The sequence below is a fragment of the Schistocerca serialis genome, chromosome 12 (genome assembly GCF_023864345.2).
Source record: "Schistocerca serialis cubense isolate TAMUIC-IGC-003099 chromosome 12, iqSchSeri2.2, whole genome shotgun sequence".
NCBI lineage: Eukaryota > Metazoa > Arthropoda > Insecta > Orthoptera > Acrididae > Schistocerca > Schistocerca serialis.
Window position 1 is genome coordinate 97,806,930 of NC_064649.1, and position 18,515 is coordinate 97,825,444.

Consider the following 18,515-nt stretch of genomic DNA (forward strand, 5'->3'; position numbering starts at 1 on the left):
AAACACGTGTTGAACCAGTTGTCAGATTAAAACTGGGCCAAAATATGTGACGAAACGTCACAGAAATTCACATAGGTCCTGTTGCGCAGGTGAATAGCTACGTTTTCTTATCTTCTGATGCCTCTGACTTACTGTTTCAAATAATTATTGGATCATGTGATAAGTCAGCGTCTATAGCTGTACTCTTCATGTCACCGCAACTCCACCAAAGTTTTTCTTTGTCAGCTGGTTGTTTCTTTTCGTTTCGTAATAGTCCTGTTTACTCTCTCACCACTGTTCCAACAATAGATATCACCTAACATTCTGAAGAGCCTGTATTATTAAACACCTAACCCAGTGTACCATGTACGGAGCGGTTGGCTGCCTTAAGGCATCCAGGGCAACAAAAATTCGTTTTTCAACACTTCCGCCGTTTTGCAATACTTATCATTGGCTCTAAGTCAGGGCTGGCCAAACGCTGCACAGCGTGCAGACGTGCGGAAGTGCTGCACATGTGCGCACGTGTGCGACAGCGACATCTGTTATTAGACTTGTGTCCTAAATGAACGGCGACGGCTCCACTTCCCTGTTTACGTGGCACAAGCAAGAGTGCAACATACCCAGTCTCGTTTACCCCTGGCAACCGTAACCTTAACAGAGAAGTGCTGAGAAGTGGCAGGTACCGTGAAAAAGCAAAGGACGGGAGATCTATGTTCTCAGTCGTTTAAAAATGACTGGGAACTGCAATTTTTTTTCTAGCCGTTGGTGAAAACTCAGTGTTTGCTATGCCGCCGAATAATACGCGGCCAGCGTAAGTTTTCAATCGAAAGACACTAAAATATACATCACAAAGACGAGTATAGTTTACTCAAGAGTGAAGAACGGCAAGCAAATTTAAATGTCCTTAAGAAAATGGATGAGACACATCAACTCGATTGTCATTTCTCATGACCAGTGATGAAAGTGTTTGGATTCATTCCTTTCATAACTAAAAATTATTGTTTACTAACTGTGCATTAGTGCCTCATTCTGCTCCATGTTACATTATTATCATGAAACGTGGTCATTAAACCGATTGTTCCAATGTATACTTACATTTAGGGTTTTTTTTTTTTTTTTTTTTAGTGTGTGAAGGACTACGCTCAGCTGAAGTCGATAAAACGTAACATTCATCTAATTGTCGGTTACTATGCATATTTCAGACGGAACTGATGAAAGATGTAGCAATAATGGTATTGAAATAACAGGTGATCATCGCGAGGTCCGCGGTTATCATTCTGTTCAGAGGTCAGTGAGACAGAAATTATGTGGGTGTAACTGAGGGCACCGAGAATTAGTTATACGAAACCTTGCTTTAGTTTAAAGTTATTTTAAATCATGAATGAGGTTCGTTGGAAGTCGCTAAGTGCTCTCTTTCTTAAATACTAGATCAAAAACATTACTCGTATTTACGTACCGCCAGTCAAACTGTCTTAATAAAAACCCACGGTTGTTAACTGTATTGTCTTACTGGGTTAAACTGTTAACATAAAAGTAGACTTCTCAATGAGTAGACTGTGACAGTATTTTAAATGTTTAATACGCGAAATACCTTCCCATGGTTGGCTTGCAAGCTGTGGAAAAGCACTAGAATGCGCCGGTACAGAGTATCCCAGCAAGTGGATAAAGCGATATCTGTGCGTAGAAACAAGCACTACATGAACGCTGACGGCTGCGGCGTGCAATCTGTGACCCGGAAGTTGCACACGTGCAGGAGCACCGCATGCGTGCAGAATTTCTGGCCGGCCCTGCTCTAAGTAGAACGAGATTTTCACTCTGCAGTGGAGTGTGTGCTGATATGTTTCCTGGCAGATTAAGACTGTATGCCGGACCGAGACTCGAACGCGGGACCTTTGCCTTTCGCGAGCAAGTGCTCTACCAATTGAGCTACCGAAGCACGACTCGTGCCCCGTCCTCACAGCTTTACTTTACTTTACTTTACTTTTGGTAGAGCACTTGCCCGCGAAAGGCGAAGGTCCCGAGTTCGAGTCTCGGTCCGGCACACAGTTTTAAACTGCCAGGAAGTTTCAGTGGCTCTAAGTGATGGTACAGGTGGTACGTCTAACTGTCCTACAATAACCTTAGGCAATTGTGAACATAACGCTATCAAAATATTAGTCAATTTGTATACGAATCATATGTCAGTTCACGAGACTAGTTGTCTTCGCTTGCTGGCCTTTTTAACTTCCTGCTTTAAGGTGAAGAAATCTGCGGTTGAGGCTCATGAAATGCCGGGTAAGACCGATGGTGAGGCACCTGTTGGCGAACGAACGTACAGACAGTGGGTTCAGGGCTGCAAGACCGGCGATTATGACGTCGAAGACCGGCGTGGCGGTGGAAAAGAGGAAGTTTTCAGAAGTAACTGAAACCGACGGAAACAATAAAAGCAGATCGATATCGAAAGCTGTTGATGCGTTTGAGCCGAGCACTGAAAGACAAATGGTCGTAATACGGCGATAGACGTGAAAAGATGACGCAGTGAGACAAAGCGGGACCCCATGTTCCAAAACATGCTTGGAAACTGGTTCTCCACACATTGTTCCCTGTGACTACGACCTTTTTCGATCAGTGGCACAAGGCATGGCTGACCGGAACCTCTGGTCGTTGGAACAAGTGCAAAATTGGACTGATTCACTGATCTCCTCAAAAGACGCCCAGTTCTTCAGCCACGGGATTCGGATACTGCCCGAAAAATGAGTGCCAAATACAGTGGAAACTCGATTAACCGTCATCTTCGGGACCGTGGTCGTGACGGTTGAGCGAATAGACGGATAACAGAAACACTGTATTCCTCCAAAAAATAACCTCAGTCAATTATTTTACACTCCTGGAAATTGAAATAAGAACACCGTGAATTCATTGTCCCAGGAAGGGGAAACTTTATTGACACATTCCTGGGGTCAGATACATCACATGATCACACTGACAGAACCACAGGCACATAGACACAGGCAACAGAGCATGCACAATGTCGGCACTAGTACAGTGTATATCCACCTTTCGCAGCAATGCAGGCTGCTATTCTCCCATGGAGACGATCGTAGAGATGCTGGATGTAGTCCTGTGGAACGGCTTGCCATGCCATTTCCACCTGGCGCCTCAGTTGGACCAGCGTTCGTGCTGGACGTGCAGACCGCGTGAGACGACGCTTCATCCAGTCCCAAACATGCTCAATGGGGGACAGATCCGGAGATCTTGCTGGCCAGGGTAGTTGACGTACACCTTCTAGAGCACGTTGGGTGGCACGGGATACATGCGGACGTGCATTGTCCTGTTGGAACAGCAAGTTCCCTTGCCGGTCTAGGAATGGTAGAACGATGGGTTCGATGACGGTTTGGATGTACCGTACACTATTCAGCGTCCCCTCGACGATTACCAGTGGTGTACGGCCAGTGTAGGAGATCGCTCCCCACACCATGATGCCGGGTGTTGGCCCTGTGTGCCTCGGTCGTATGCAGTCCTGATTGTGGCGCTCACCTGCACGGCGCCAAACACGCATACGACCATCATTGGCACCAAGGCAGAAGCGACTCTCATCGCTGAAGACGACACGTCTCCATTCGTCCCTCCATTCACGCCTGTCGCGACACCACTGGAGGCGGGCTGCACGATGTTGGGGCGTGAGCGGAAGACGGCCTAACGGTGTGCGGGACCGTAGCCCAGCTTCATGGAGACGGTTGCGAATGGTCCTCGCCGATACCCCAGGAGCAACAGTGTCCCTAATTTGCTGGGAAGTGGCGGTGCGGTCCCCTACGGCACTGCATAGGATCCTACGGTCTTGGCGTGCATCCGTGCGTCGCTGCGGTCCGGTCCCAGGTCGACGGGCACGTGCACCTTCCGCCGACCACTGGCGACAACATCGATGTACTGTGGAGACCTCACGCCCCACGTGTTGAGCAATTCGGCGGTACGTCCACCCGGCCTCCCGCATGCCCACTATACGCCCTCGCTCAAAGTCCGTCAACTGCACATACGGTTCACGTCCACGCTGTCGCGGCATGCTACCAGTGTTAAAGACTGCGATGGAGCTCCGTATGCCACGGCAAACTGGCTGACACTGACGGCGGCGGTCCACAAATGCTGCGCAGCTAGCGCCATTCGACGGCCAACACCGCGGTTTTTGGTGTGTCCGCTGTGCCGTGCGTGTGATCATTGCTTGTACAGCCCTCTCGCAGTGTCCGGAGCAAGTATGGTGGGTCTGACACACCGGTGTCAATGTGTTCTTTTTTCCATTTCCAGGAGTGTATGTATAGACACATATCACTCTCACTGTAATATAATAATATTTCGGTGCGAAAACAAATTAAACACTATTGTAATAGCAAATAAAACTATTTAGTACATGATAAAAACATCCCTACAGTAGCTACAAAATCTGCAAAATATTTAATGTGCAGCACTGTACTGTACTATAAACTTACAGGTGAAATAGTTCATCTAGCTTGGAAATAGTCAGTCAATTTCTTCTGCCTTTTTGATGATCGAGCTTTCGCCGCGGCAATATTTCGTATTTTTCGGAGCAGTAGTGCCTGCGTTGCATTAGCGTCTTCTTGAGTTTCAAACCATTCTATACACTTGGACAGCATTGTTTCGGCCTCTGAATGGCTAATAGTTTGTTTTTCTTCATGGTTTGAACACTCTTCTTCATCAGCCCCTTCTTCTTCTTCTTCTTCTTCTTCTTCTTCTTTGGTGGCACTTACGCTGGCAACAATTTCGTCATCACTCAAAATTTGAAAACCCCGTCCACTTCGTCACACTCTAACCACTCTGATACTTCTTCTGACGTAAAATTTGTGCTGATTTGTAAATTGTTGCACAAATTGACCATCTCGTCAACTGTCACACTCAGGTTCCTCCGACTCTTCACCTCTAGGTTGAGGCCGAAGTTTATTCCAGCCCTTCTTGAGATTTGACACTGACAAACCACTCCATGCACTGGCAACATTGAAAATGGCATCTTTAGTACTGTAAGACCTCCAAAACTGTTTTACAGATGTTGATTCATCAGATGAGAGCAAACTTTCGATAAATATTTTTCTATAACGACGTTTCATGTTTTCGATGATTCCCTGATTCATGGGCTGTATAAGTGAAGCTGTGTTTGCTGGAAGGAAGAGACATGTTATGTTGCCGTCATCACTTTTCATTTCACAAGTAGGGTGCGTTGGGGCATTGTCTAATAGCAATAGCGCTTTCTGTGGCAACATTTTTTCAGCCAAATGTGCTCTAACTTGAGGTACAAATTGTTTCTGAAACCAGTTAGAAAAAAATTGATTGATCCATCCAAGCACTCTTCTGGCGTAGTATTGTGCAGGGAGAACATTCAAATTCAAATTCTTGAATGTAAGAGGTTTTCTTGATTTCCCAATTACAAGTAGGGGTAGCCTATGATTGCCGGTCGCATTTGCGCAAACCATAGCAGTGATGCGATCCTTTTGTACCTTGAAACCTGGAGCAGCTTTTTCAGAGAGTGATACTAATGTCTTTTGTGGTAAAGCCTTCCAATGAAGCCCAGTTTCATCACAACTGTAAACTTGCTCCATAACAAGATTCAATTCAGTCATTTTTTCCTTAAATTGTTCCCGGAACTCAGCAATTACAGAGCTATCCGCGCTGAGTTTTTCTCCACTGATATCAAGTTGGCGAATGCCATGGCGAAATTTAAACTTGTCGATCCATCCGATACTTGCTTTAAAAGGCGAGTCACCATCAAGTTTGCTGTTCATTTCAACAGCCTTGGCCATTATTATAGGCCCTGAAAATGGAATCCCCTGACTTCTTGCTTGTATAAACCATCGGTACATTGCAGTGTCCAGTTCATCATATTTTGCAGGTTTCATTGTCTTTCTCGCTCGCACATCTCCATCCATGCTCTGCATTGTTGACACATGTTGTTCTATTTTATCAGCATCACGTTTTATATCGTGAACTGTTGTTCTTCCAATACCACAAATCAGCGCTACACTTGTCGAAGTTTCGCCCTTTCTTAAGCGTTTTATAATTTCAAGTTTTTAATTAAGTCCTGAAACAACACTTTTACGTTTTTCAGACATTTTGTCTGGAGAAAGCTTTTTACAATGTTGACTGGAATACTCTCTTTCAAATTCTGAAGGTGGCAGGTGTAAAATACAGGGAGCGAAAGGCTGTTTACAATTTGTACAGAAACCAGATGGCAGTTATAAGAGTCAAGGGGCATGAAAGGGAAGCAGTGGTTGGAAAGGGAGTGAGACAGGGTTGTAGCCTCTCCCCGCTGTTGTTCAATCTGTATATTGAGCAAGCAGTAAAAGAAACAAAAGAAAAATTCGGAGTAGGTATTAAAATCCATGGAGAAGAAATAAAAACTTTGAGGTTCGCCGATGACATTGTAATTCTGTCAGAAACAGCAAAGGACTTGGAAGAGCAGTTGAATGGAATGGACAGTGTCTTGAAAGGAGGATATAAGATGAACACCAACAAAAGCAAAACGAGGATCATGGAATGTAGTCAAATTAAGTCGGGTGATGCTGAGGGAATTAGATTAGGAAATGAGACACTTAAAGTAATAAAGGAGTTTTGCTATTTGGGGAGCAAAATAACTGATGATGGTCGAAGTAGAGAGGGTATAAAATGTAGACTGGCAATGGCAAGGAAAGCGTTTCTGAAGAAGAGAAATATGTTAACATCAAGTATAGGTTTGTCAGGAAGTCATTTCTGAAAGTATTTGTATGGAGTGTAGCCATGTATGGAAGTGAAACATGGACGATAAATAGTTTGGACAAGAAGAGAATAGAAGCTTTCTAAATGTGGTGCTACAGAAGAATGCTGAAGATTAGATGGATAGATCACATAACTAATGAGAAAGTATTGAATAGGATTGGGGAGAAGAGAAGTTTGTGGCACAACTTGACTAGAAGAAGGGATCGGTTGGTAGGACATGTTCTGAGGCATCAAGGGATCACCAATTTAGTATTGGAGGGCAGAGTGGAGGGTAATAATCGTAGAGGGAGACCAAGAGATGAATACACTAAGCAGATTCAGAAGGATGTAGGTTGCAGTAAGAACTGGGAGATGAAGCAGCTTGCACAGGATAGAGTAGCATGCATCAACAACAACCACAACAACAACTGTATCACACACACCTGCACTAAATACGGTAGTGCAAAATGTTAATCAATAAAGCTTATTTAAGTGGAAAACACGTAACACGGCACAGCCCGGTAGATACACTGCGACAATTACAGTCTTCTCGCCACAACTGGAAACCGATCCAGTGGTGACTGTTGACTCACAAGTGAGACAAAGACAAGAAAAGGGGGAGATGTGTTGGCACGTCAACTGAAGGTCATATTTTATGTACCATTCCACGGCGGGCGGGTACATTCACTTCCCACTAAAATAGAGTAAATAAACAAAGCGAACGCGTCACTGCACCTTAGAGCATTCTGTTATTACAGTATTATTATGCTGTTACAGCAGTGACGGTTACCAGAAACTGACGGTTTAAAGAGTGACGGTTAATCGAGTTTTTACTGTACTTGGAATAGCAAATTTTTTGTACGTTTGCCGCAATTAAAGCCACTAACATCGAGAAGAAAAGGGTGGAAGCAAAGTTGTAGACCTAATAATTGTTGACCGAATTTAAACGATTAAAATGCTTCCAGAATAAAGTTTCTGGAAACATTCCCCAGGGTGTGGCTAAGCCGTGTCTCCCCGATATCCTTTCTTGCAGAAGTGCTAGTCTTGCGAGCTTTGCAGGAAAACTTCTGTGAAGGTTGGAAGGTAGGACACGAGGTACTGGTGGAAATAGAGCTGTAAGGACGGGTCGTGAGTCGTGTTTGGGTAGCTCAGTTCGTAGAACACTTGCCCGCGAAAGGCAAAGGTCCCGAGTTCGAGACTCTGTCCGGTAAAGAAGTTTAACCTGCCAATAAGTTACAGTTAAAATGCTGTCTCATCTACTAATTAAGAGGTATGAGCTTATATTAAAATTTTGACACAAAAAGACACGTTTTGCGGTTAGAAACTTCGTATATGCTTTGAGTCACCGTAACTCACCGAACGCAAATTACTCAGATATTCATCCACCATTAAAGAATGAGAGCGCATAGCGACTTCAAAGCAACATTGCACATACCAAAGCTTTACGAATTCTTTTCTCTGTGACAAGCCCTAAAAATGTTGAAGAAAACTGTCGAATCGGGCAAGACATTTTAATTTCTTATTCTTTAACACTATTTCTATTTGCAACACATGTTGCAGACAGTCATCCATTAAGATAATGATCGAAAAAGAAGAAATGAATTAAAATTTGCAAAGTAATCAGATGACTGAGGTTTTTTCATACGTGGCAGTTCGATTCTTGAAAGAGTCGTGAGTGCGGGGCGGGGGGGGGGGGGGGGGGAGGTGTTTTCCTGGTGGAAAGTAGGTAACACGTTGGGATGGCAACAGATTATGGAAGACTAGTATTCTGAACATAGCGAGCTCCAAAATCTTACGATAAATGCGGTTATGTGTGTGTATCTACATGTCTATTCTACAAGTCACCTTCCGGTGTGTAGCGGTGGGTACTTCGTGAATCACTGTCACTTCCCCTCCTTCCCCGTTCCAGTCGGCAATATTTGTAAGCTCCCCGTTATGTGTTCCTGTATGAAATTTAGCTCAAATTTATCTCCCACACTATAAAAAATCTACCTACTGCCAAAACTATGTACCCACAAACTGTTACCCAACGCGTACTCTAACCTTTGGCTACACACAACATAATTTGAAATGAACTGAACTGTAACTGGTCTGGATACAAATTGACAAAATTGTCTTTATATTAAATGCTGAATTGGAGTAAAACAACATCGATGCACATTTCTCGAGAGCACAACAGCAAACAGCCAGCGCCTAAGCTGGATTTCTATTCTTAAATAAAATAACCAAACAATATTCAAACTCTTGCGCACCATATAGTCCACTGAGGTAATGCGTAATAATAAACTTTTTTTAAACAGTGCGATGAGGAGAGTAGCTATTCCTATGAAATGACACTCCAAGTCAGTGATTTTAGAATGAAGCATGAATTCAGAAGAAAAAGCTCGCGTAATCTTCACTCACAACTTTAGTCTGAACTATATTACGCTTAACAAATTGAACAATCATTTGAAAAGAGTACAATATTAACAGATAATTTCTATAAAATCCGAACAGTTGACCCAGTTGATATGTTAATGCGTGATTCAGGCAAGTGGGGTGCTCTCAGCTCTCAGCAAGTGAACAATGTTAAATAGCTGACAACATTCATTGCTACAAACTAGCTGCGCAGTGCAGTAGTCTTACCTAAAACCTTTTCTCTTGAAATATAATAATAACGTTATTCAAAATTTATATTCCTTTCGCCTTCCATCATCATATTCATCCTTGCTGCCCTTTACAATAAATCTTTCTTCATCTAACATATACAATCACAAGTCAACGCAGCACTATTGCATACATCCATCACCTACTATATTTCAAATAATAATGTATCACAGTGAGCAGAGGCAAAGATTGTGCCACGCAAGATCAAAGATAGTTCAACATAACTTGCTATCTCTCTGACTTGCACATAGATAACTCACAAAACTCAAAATGACATCACCGTCGTACATAGTGCGTGGGAACAGCTATTGTTCATAAGCCTGCCACTGGAGGTCGATGATCATCTCCGTGACGCTTTCGAAAAGGAAATATGGACATCTTTCAACGAAGACTTAAAAAAAAAAAAAAAAAAAAAAAAAAAAAAACCTTATGGTGCAAAGGCTTCTCTACTGCGAAATGTCGTGTGGACACCGACTGCTGGTGGAGACCAGTACACAGAGACCGGTTATTCACTTTACACGTAACAGACGTTGTAATGTTCATTCCGAATCAGGGTATCATTTTACGAAGTTCGCTTCCACTGCTTACCATGTTGCGTACGATTCATATGTTCGGCATCCTACGTGAGTCAGCACCAGGAAACGAGAAAGAAAGAACAAAGGAACTGTCTAATGGAACGAAACAGGTTCCCATTGTAGAACAATTGCTAAAACAGACTGTAACAATCGTCATTATGTTACTGTTACGGGGTTTCTCCAAATAACGTTACGTCCAGCTTTCCAATCCTTTTGTCGTCGTCGCCTGTTGAACGCGAGTTTGATGCAGCGTCCAATGCTAACGTAACTTGTGCAAGTCACTTCATCTCTGAATAGCTAACTCAACCTACGTCGACTTAGATTTGCTAACTGCCCCTCTATTATCTCCAACGAGTCTGTGTACAACACTTTGGTATCTGTTCAATTTATCAATCAGTTTTCGTATATTACCTTTTTGTCTTACTGCATCCACATTGCACCACTCGTTTTCTTTCACAGTTTGTCATTTTTTCCAGTTTACCCTTTATTTTCACTGCGAAGACCTGCGCTATGTATCGTTGCCTACAAAACGTTCCTAAACAGTGTCAGTCAGAGTTGCGTACTAAAGGTCTTCACAGTGAAGATAACGAGGAAACCAGGAAAAATGACAAACTGTGACAGAAAACAAGTGCACTAGAAAACATAATGCCCAGGAAAACCACAGTATGTGCGAACAAGAACGAAATTGAAACACCACCAATGATACTGGAACTTCAGCGAAACATGTGTGGGAAATACGGGAAATCATAAAACTGCATCTTGCTCAAGACGGGCTCCATCCAAAACTCGAAACATGAATTAAAGGTGAGCACGTCTTAAAATATCTGTGTTTTTGTTTGTTACCGATCAGGAAAAGGACGCTCTAAGAACATCTTAACGCTAATTGACATTATTGAACTTTGCTGGTAGTTGCTACATGCGCATCATTATGCACTGAACCGCCAAAGAAACTGGTATAAGCATGCGTATTCAAATACAGAGATACGAAAACAGGCAGAATATGGCGCTGCGGTCGGAAATACTTATATAAGACGACAAGTGTCTCGTGCAGTTGTTAGGTCGGTTACTGCTGCTACAATAGCAGGTTATCAGGATTTAAGTGAGTTTGAACGTGGTGTTATAGTCGACGCACGAGCGATGGGACTCAGCATTTCCGAGGTAGCGATGAAGTGGGCATTCTCCCGTATGAACATTTCATAAGTGTACCGTAAATATCAGGTATCCGATAAAACATCAGATCTCGGACATCACTGCGGCCGGAAAAAGATCCTGCAAGAACGGGACCAACGACAGCTGAAGAGAATCGTTCAGTGTGACAGAAGCGCAACCCCTCTGCAAATTGGATTTCAATGCTGGACGATCAAGTGTCAACCATTCAACGAAACATCATCGATATGGGTTTTCGGAGCCGAAGACCCACTCTCGTGTAGTCGTCATGGCTCCACGACACGAAGCTTTACGCCTCACCTGCGCCCGTCACACTGACATTCGACTGTTGATGACTGGAAACATGATGCCTGGTCGAACGAGTCTCGTTTCAAATTGCATCGAGCCGATAGACATCTACGGGTATGTAGGCCTCGTGAGCCCACGGGCCCTGCATGTCAGCAGGGGACTGTTCAGGCTGGTGGAGGCTCTGTAATGGTGTGGAACGTGTGCGGTTGAGGGAATATGGGATGCCTGATACGTCTAGATACGATTCTCACAGGTGACACATACTTAAGCATCCTATCTGATCACCTGCATCCATTCACGTTCATTGTGCATTCCGACAGCCTTGGGCAATTCCAGCAGGACAATGCGACACAACACACGTCCAGAAGTGCTACAGAGCGGCTCCAAGAGAACTCGTATGAGTGTAAAGCCTTCCGCTGTCCACCAAGCTCCCCAGACATGGGCATCATTCAGGATATCTGGAATGCCTTGCAAGGTGCTGTTCAGAAGATATCTCCACCCCTTCGTACTCTTACGGATTTATGGACACCCCTATAGTAAGCATTGGTGTCAATTCCCTCTATAACTACTTCAGACATTAGTGGAGTCCATGCCACGTGCTCGCGGGGACCTACACGATGTGATATAGGAGTACCAGTCTTTTTGTCTCTTCAGTGTACAAAGAGCGAGTGCAAACGAAATACCTTAATTAGCCTTCAAAGTAATCACCATTAGCTGGAACACACTTCCGACAGAGGTTGTTGGATACTGTAAGCAAACGTTTCTTGTGAAATTATTACAAGTACCTCACGCGTTCTTTGACGTCCACAACGCCTGCGTGCTGAACTTAATCGCTCAACGCAAGGAAGTGTTCTTCACAATCCTCCTTATTCTCCAGATTTGGCGCTAGCAGACTTCTTTCCAGAGAGGCTTACTCTTACAAATTTCCAGCGTCACCAAGGTGCTTCGAGCGATTTCACAAGTAGCGTTTGCTGACAGTTTCTAACTGAAACTTCCTGGCAGATTAAAACTGTGTGCCGGACCGAGACTCGAACTCGGGACCTTTGCCTTTCGCGGCAAGTGTTCTATCACCTGAGATACCCAAGTACGACTCACGCCCCCTCCTCACAGCTTTACTTCTGCCAGTACCTCGTCTCAGATGGTAGAGCACTTTCCCGCGAAAGGCAAAGGTCCCGAGTTCGAGTCTCGGTCCGGAACACAGTTTTAATCTGCCAGGAAGTTTCATATCAGCGCACACTCCGCTGCAGAGTGGAAATCTCATTTTCGAGTTTCTAACCGCTTTACAACGGATGCCAGGAGCGTGTTTTAACTGATGATGATTACTTCGAAGACCAGTGAAGGTAATTTGTTTATAATGCTTGTTTCTTTTACTTTTCGAGACTGAAATTACCAGAGGCACCTTCTGAAATACGGCTGAGAACCTCGGGCTGCGTAACTAACTGATCCAGACGGTGCGTGGGTCTGGCAGGGAATGTAGCGCGGGCTTGCATCGCGTAGCTGTGCAGGGGCAGCGCCTGGCGGCCCGGGGGCAGCCATCGGCGAGCAGCGACAGATGCAGATGCGTGTCTGCGAATCCACGCCTCGGGCTGTGTGGACACAGTAGGGGCCGCTGAATATTCACGCTGCGTGCGGGGCCCCGCGCTGTGCGTGCCGCGTGGTGCGTGAGCCGCCGCAGACGTGCCTGCACGCCTCCGGGGCACCAGGGTTTGTAGGTGGGGTTGCTAAAGTGGGTGGCGCTCCATCTGTAGCACGCGAGTTGAAAGTAGCACTTGAAATCCATCCGGAATTACACTACTGGCCATTAACATTGCTACACCACGCAGATCTACATCCATACTCCGCAAGCCACCTGACGGTGTGTGGCGGAAGGTACCTTGAGTACCTCTATGGGTTCTCCCTTCTATTTCAGTCTCATATTGTTCGTGGGAAGAAGGATTGTCGGTATGCCTCTGTGTGGGCTCTAATCTCTCTGATTTTATCCTGATGGTCTCTTCGCGAGATATACGTAGGATTTTTTTTTATCGTATCCAAGACATCACCATTTTACAAAAAAAATTATATTACAATGCGAGAGAAGCAGTTATAATACAATAATACATGGTTATAAGGTAAATTAACTACAATAATATAGAAAAGTATGTAACATATAATGATAAGCGCTAAGGATGCGAGACAGAGCGATTTTCATATCCCACGCGAAGCCCAATACACTGCCGCTTGAATAGCCTTGTCATTTGCTTCAAACAGGTCTTGAGTCGAACACGGGTTGTTTAGTTTCCTGCAGACCAGTAGGTGTTGTGGGTCTTGCTGTTCTCCACACTCGCAGGGCTCGTCTGCACTGATGTAGCCCCATTTTTCCAAGTTTGCTCTGCATCTTGATACGCCTGTTCGTAGTCTATTCAGGGCTTTCCACGTCGTATATGGGAGTTCATAGCCAGCTGTGGGTTCTTCCCTGGGCTATTCCCTGGTCTTCCTGGGTCCACATTGTACCACAGCTCTTCTCGTCGTGCTCTAGGCGATAAGAGTTGCTTCAGTTGTTCGTAGGAAACTCTTCCTTGATTTAAGTCAGCGAGGTTGAAGATTGTATCCGAACATTGGAAGCCTGGTATCTGTCTCCTGTTTATGTTTCTCTATTTCTGCGGCAGTCCTTCTTCTGATGTCTGGCGGGGCTATGCCCATGAGGTGGTACAGCTGCTTTGTGGGAGTTGGGCGGAGGCATCCTGTCACGATGCGTCCAGTCTCATTCAATGCTATATTTACTTGTTCAGCGTGGGTGGAATTTTGCCAAACGGGTGCCGAGTACTCCGCAGTGGAGAAACATAAAGCTAAAGCTGACGTGCGGAGAACTGTAGGTTGCGCTCCCCATCTGCTATTTGTTAGCCTGCGGATGATGTTGTTCCTGGCACTCACTTTCATCTTTGTGGCCAAACAGTGTTCCTTGTAGGTGAGAGCACGGTCAAGTTTAATCCCAAGATATTTTGGTGTGTCGCAGTGAGATAGATGTTGTCCCTTCCAGCTTATGTTGAGTTTCCTCCTTGCTTCCTTATTACGTAGGTGAAAAGCACAGACCTGGGTTTTTGCTTGGTTTGGCTTGAGGTGGTTATTATCATAACAGTCACCCAGCTTTTCAATCGCTAAAGTTAATTTACTTTCTACCTCTTCAAAGGTTTTTCCCTGGGTGGCAACGACTGTATCGTCTGCATAGATGAAGTTGCGAGCGTCCATGCCGATCGGTTCGTCATTGGTATAAATATTATACAGCAATGGGGCGAGGACGCTACCTTGAGGTAGGCCGTTTTTCTGGGTCCGCCATCGGCTCTTCTTCGACTGCAGCGTGACAAAATACCGTCTATTCTGCAACAGGCACTGGATGAATTGCGCCAGTCGGTAGTCTTTTGTGGTGTTATATATTTTTGATATTAACTTACTGTGGTTTATGGTGTCGTAAGCTGCTGTAAGGTCGATAAAGGCCGCACCTGTAATTTGTTTCCGCTCGTATCCATCTTCTATGTACTGTGTAAGGTTGAGGATTTGTCCGCAGCATGACCTTCCTGGGCGGAATCCTGCTTGCTCTTTAATTATATTCTTGTCTACATGTTCTGAGATGCGGTTAAGGATCATTCTTTCTAAGACTTTATAGAGCTGACAAAGCAGGGAGGTAGGCCGAAAATTTTTAGGGTCTGTGGGGTTTTTTCCAGGTTTTGGTATAGCTACTATATTTGACTTCCGCCAAGTCTTGGGGATTTTCGTTTCAAGAACACATTTGTTCATCATATCTAGTAACCACCGTCTGGTAACAGGTCCGAACATTTTTATTTGTTCTGGGCGTAGATCATCTAGGCCAGCGGCTTTATTAATTTTCATTATGGAGATGGAATCTTCTAATTCTTTCAGAGTAAAGGGGGTGCCTAGGTGGTCTTTTTCTTGAGTGCCTCTCTGTAGTTTCTTTCATGGGTGCTTCCTGTTGGTTTTACCATTAAGTAGAAGTTGATTTGCAATTTGATTTGGTGTGACCTTATACAAATTTTGTGTATTAGATGAGGGGTCATTATTCATGTTTTTAAGAAGTTGCCAGGCCTTTCGGCTATTCTGTTTCATGTCTAAGTTTGTGATTAGATTACACCATTTCATTGTTCTTGAGGCTTATATGGCCTGGAGGAGTTCTTCTCCCGCCATAGTTGTTTCCTCTGAAGAAGGGCTTTCCTCGAAGAGCTGTTGGTAATGTTCCAGAAGAACCTTTGAGTTTCCGTCAAGTCCAGGGATATAACTAGTTCTGCAGCCTCGGGGGATATTTCTTCGGGAGACAGTTTTAACTAATTCAATGAAAGTGTCATATTTTTCCGGGCTAACATCAAGGTTCTGCACCTCTTTGTCAAGTTCTTCAGAGAATTTGTCCCATAGGGAACGTTTAAAATTAAAACGTCTTTGGAAATGGGTGGTTGCTGGTTTAACAACTGCTTCAACCAGACATAATATAGCTCGATGCTGTGTATGTGGGAGAGGTTCTCCCACATCCTTCCTGGTTTGATGTGCTACGTTTTCGCTGACAAAGATGTTATCTGGGTTGTATCCACGGTTCCACCTGCTGCTGTTGAAGGAATATGGAAGTTTGGGGTCGTGTATTAATTTAAGGCCAGTTGAGTCTGCCTTGTTTCTAGGTCGTCCCCACTTTTGTCTGTGTGCCTGTATCCCCAGGCTGATCCATGACAGTTGAAGTCGCCCATTACTATTTTCGTTGGTTGTGAGTTGAAGTTGGTTGGCTCACTGAATCTGAACTCCCTGCTCGGTGGCTTATATATAGACGTCACAGCGCAGGACTATAACTCTACAGTCAAGATTTCGATGTCTTCTTGAGATGTCAGTTCTGCAGATATAATACCTAAGTCCATTTTGGCGAAGATTGCGCTGCCATATTGCTCGTGTGGTCTTTCAGTTACTAATTTCATTCCGTGGATCTTTGGTCTTCTATTTGTGGGGCCAATATGGGTCTCTTGGATTAGTAAGAGATCACAGTTGTGAGTTTTACATGCTACAGCAAGTAGCACTTCTTTCTCATGAGAGAGCCCTTCAATGTTTATGGACATTATATTTAGCACTGGCTTTGATAAAAGCCTTTTTGTGGTGTCTTGGTGTTGAAAGGATTGGCCGTTAGGCACAGGCCTAACGTTGCTCAGGGTACGCCCGATCGTTGTCATGATCTGTTGAAGGAATATGGGAGCAATATACTGCTTGACCCCTTGGTGAAGGTATGTTCTCGAAACTTCAACAAAAGCCCTTACCGAGCTACTGAGCGTCTCTCCTGCAGAGTCTTGCACTGCAGTTTATCTGTCATCTCCGTAACACTTTCGCGATTACTAAATGATCCTGTAACGAAGCGCGCTGCTCTCCGTTGGATCTTCTCTATCTCATCTATCAACCCTATCTGGTACGGATCCCACACTGCTGAGCAATATTCAAGCAGTGGCCGAACAAGGGTACTGTAAACTACTTACTTTGTTTTCGAATTGCATTTCCGTAGGATTCTTCCAATGAATCTCAGCCTGGCATCTGCTTTACCGACGATCAACTTCATAAGATCATTCCATTTTAAATCACTCCTAATTCGTACTCCCAGATAATTTATGGTATTAACTGCTTCCAGTTGCTGACCTGCTATATTGTAGCTAAATGATAATGGATCTTTCTTTCTATGCATTCGCATCACATTACACTTGTCTACATTGAGATTCAGTTGCCATTGCCTGCACCATGCGTCAATTCGCTGCAGATCCTCCTGCATTTCAGTACAATTTTCCATTGTTAAAACCTCTCGATATAACACAGCATCATCCGCAAAAAGCTTCAATGAACTTCCGATGTCATCCACAAGTTCATTTACATATATTGTGAATAGCAACGGTCCTACGACACTCCCCTCCGGCACACCTGAAATCACTCTTACTTCGGAAGACTTCTCTCCATTGAGAATGACATGCTGCGTTCTGTTATCTAGGAACTGTTCAATCCAATCACACAATTGGTGTGATAGTTCGTATGCTCTTACTTTGTTCATTAAACGACTGTGGGGAACTGTATCGAACGCCCTGCGGTAGTCAAGAAACACGGCATCTACCTGGGAACCCGTGTCTATGGACCTCTGAGTCTCGTGGGCGAATAGCGCGAGCTGTGTTTCACACAATCGCCTTTTTCGAAACCCATGCTGGTTCCTACAGAGTAGATTTCTAGTTTCCATAAAACTCATTATACTCGAACATGATGTCCTACAGACTCGAAATTTAAGCAACAGGAAGAAGATGCTGTGATATGTAAATGATTAGCTTTTCAGAGCATTAGCACAAGTTTGGCGCCGCTAGCGACACCTACAACGTGCTGACATGAGGAAAGTTTCCAACCGATTTCTCATACACAAACAGCAGTTGACCGCCGTTGCCTGCTGAAATGTTGTTGTGCTGCCTCGTGTGAGGAGGAGAAATGCGTACCATCACGTTTCCGACTTCGATAAAGGTCGGATTGTAGCCTATCGGCATTGTGGTTTATCGTATCGCAACATTGCTGCTCGCGTTGGTCGAGATCCAACGACTGTTAGCAGAATATTGAATCGATGGGTTCAGGAGGGTAATACGGAACGCCGTGCTGGATCCCAACGGCCTCGTATCACTAGCAGTCGAGATGACAGGCATCTTATCCGTATGGCTGTAACGGATCGTGCAGCCACGTCTTGATCCCTCAGTCAACAGATAGGGATGTTTGCAAGACAACAACCATTTGCACGAATAGTTCGACGACGTTTGCAGCAGCATGGACTATCAGCTCGGAGACCGTGGCTGCGGTTACCCTTGACGCTGCATCATCGACAGGAGTGCCTCCGATGGTGTACTCAACGACGAACCTGGGTACACGAATGGCAAAACTTGATTTTTTTGGATGAAACCAGGTTCTGTTTACAGTATCATGATGGTCGCATCCGTGTTTGGTGACATCGCGGTGAACGCACATTGGAAGCGTGTATTTGTCATCGCCTTATTGGCGTATCACTCGGCGTGACTGTATGGGGTGCCATTGGTTACACGTCTCGGTCACCTCTTGTTCGCATTGACGGCACTTTGAACAGTGGACGTTACATTTCAGATGAGTTACGACCCGTGG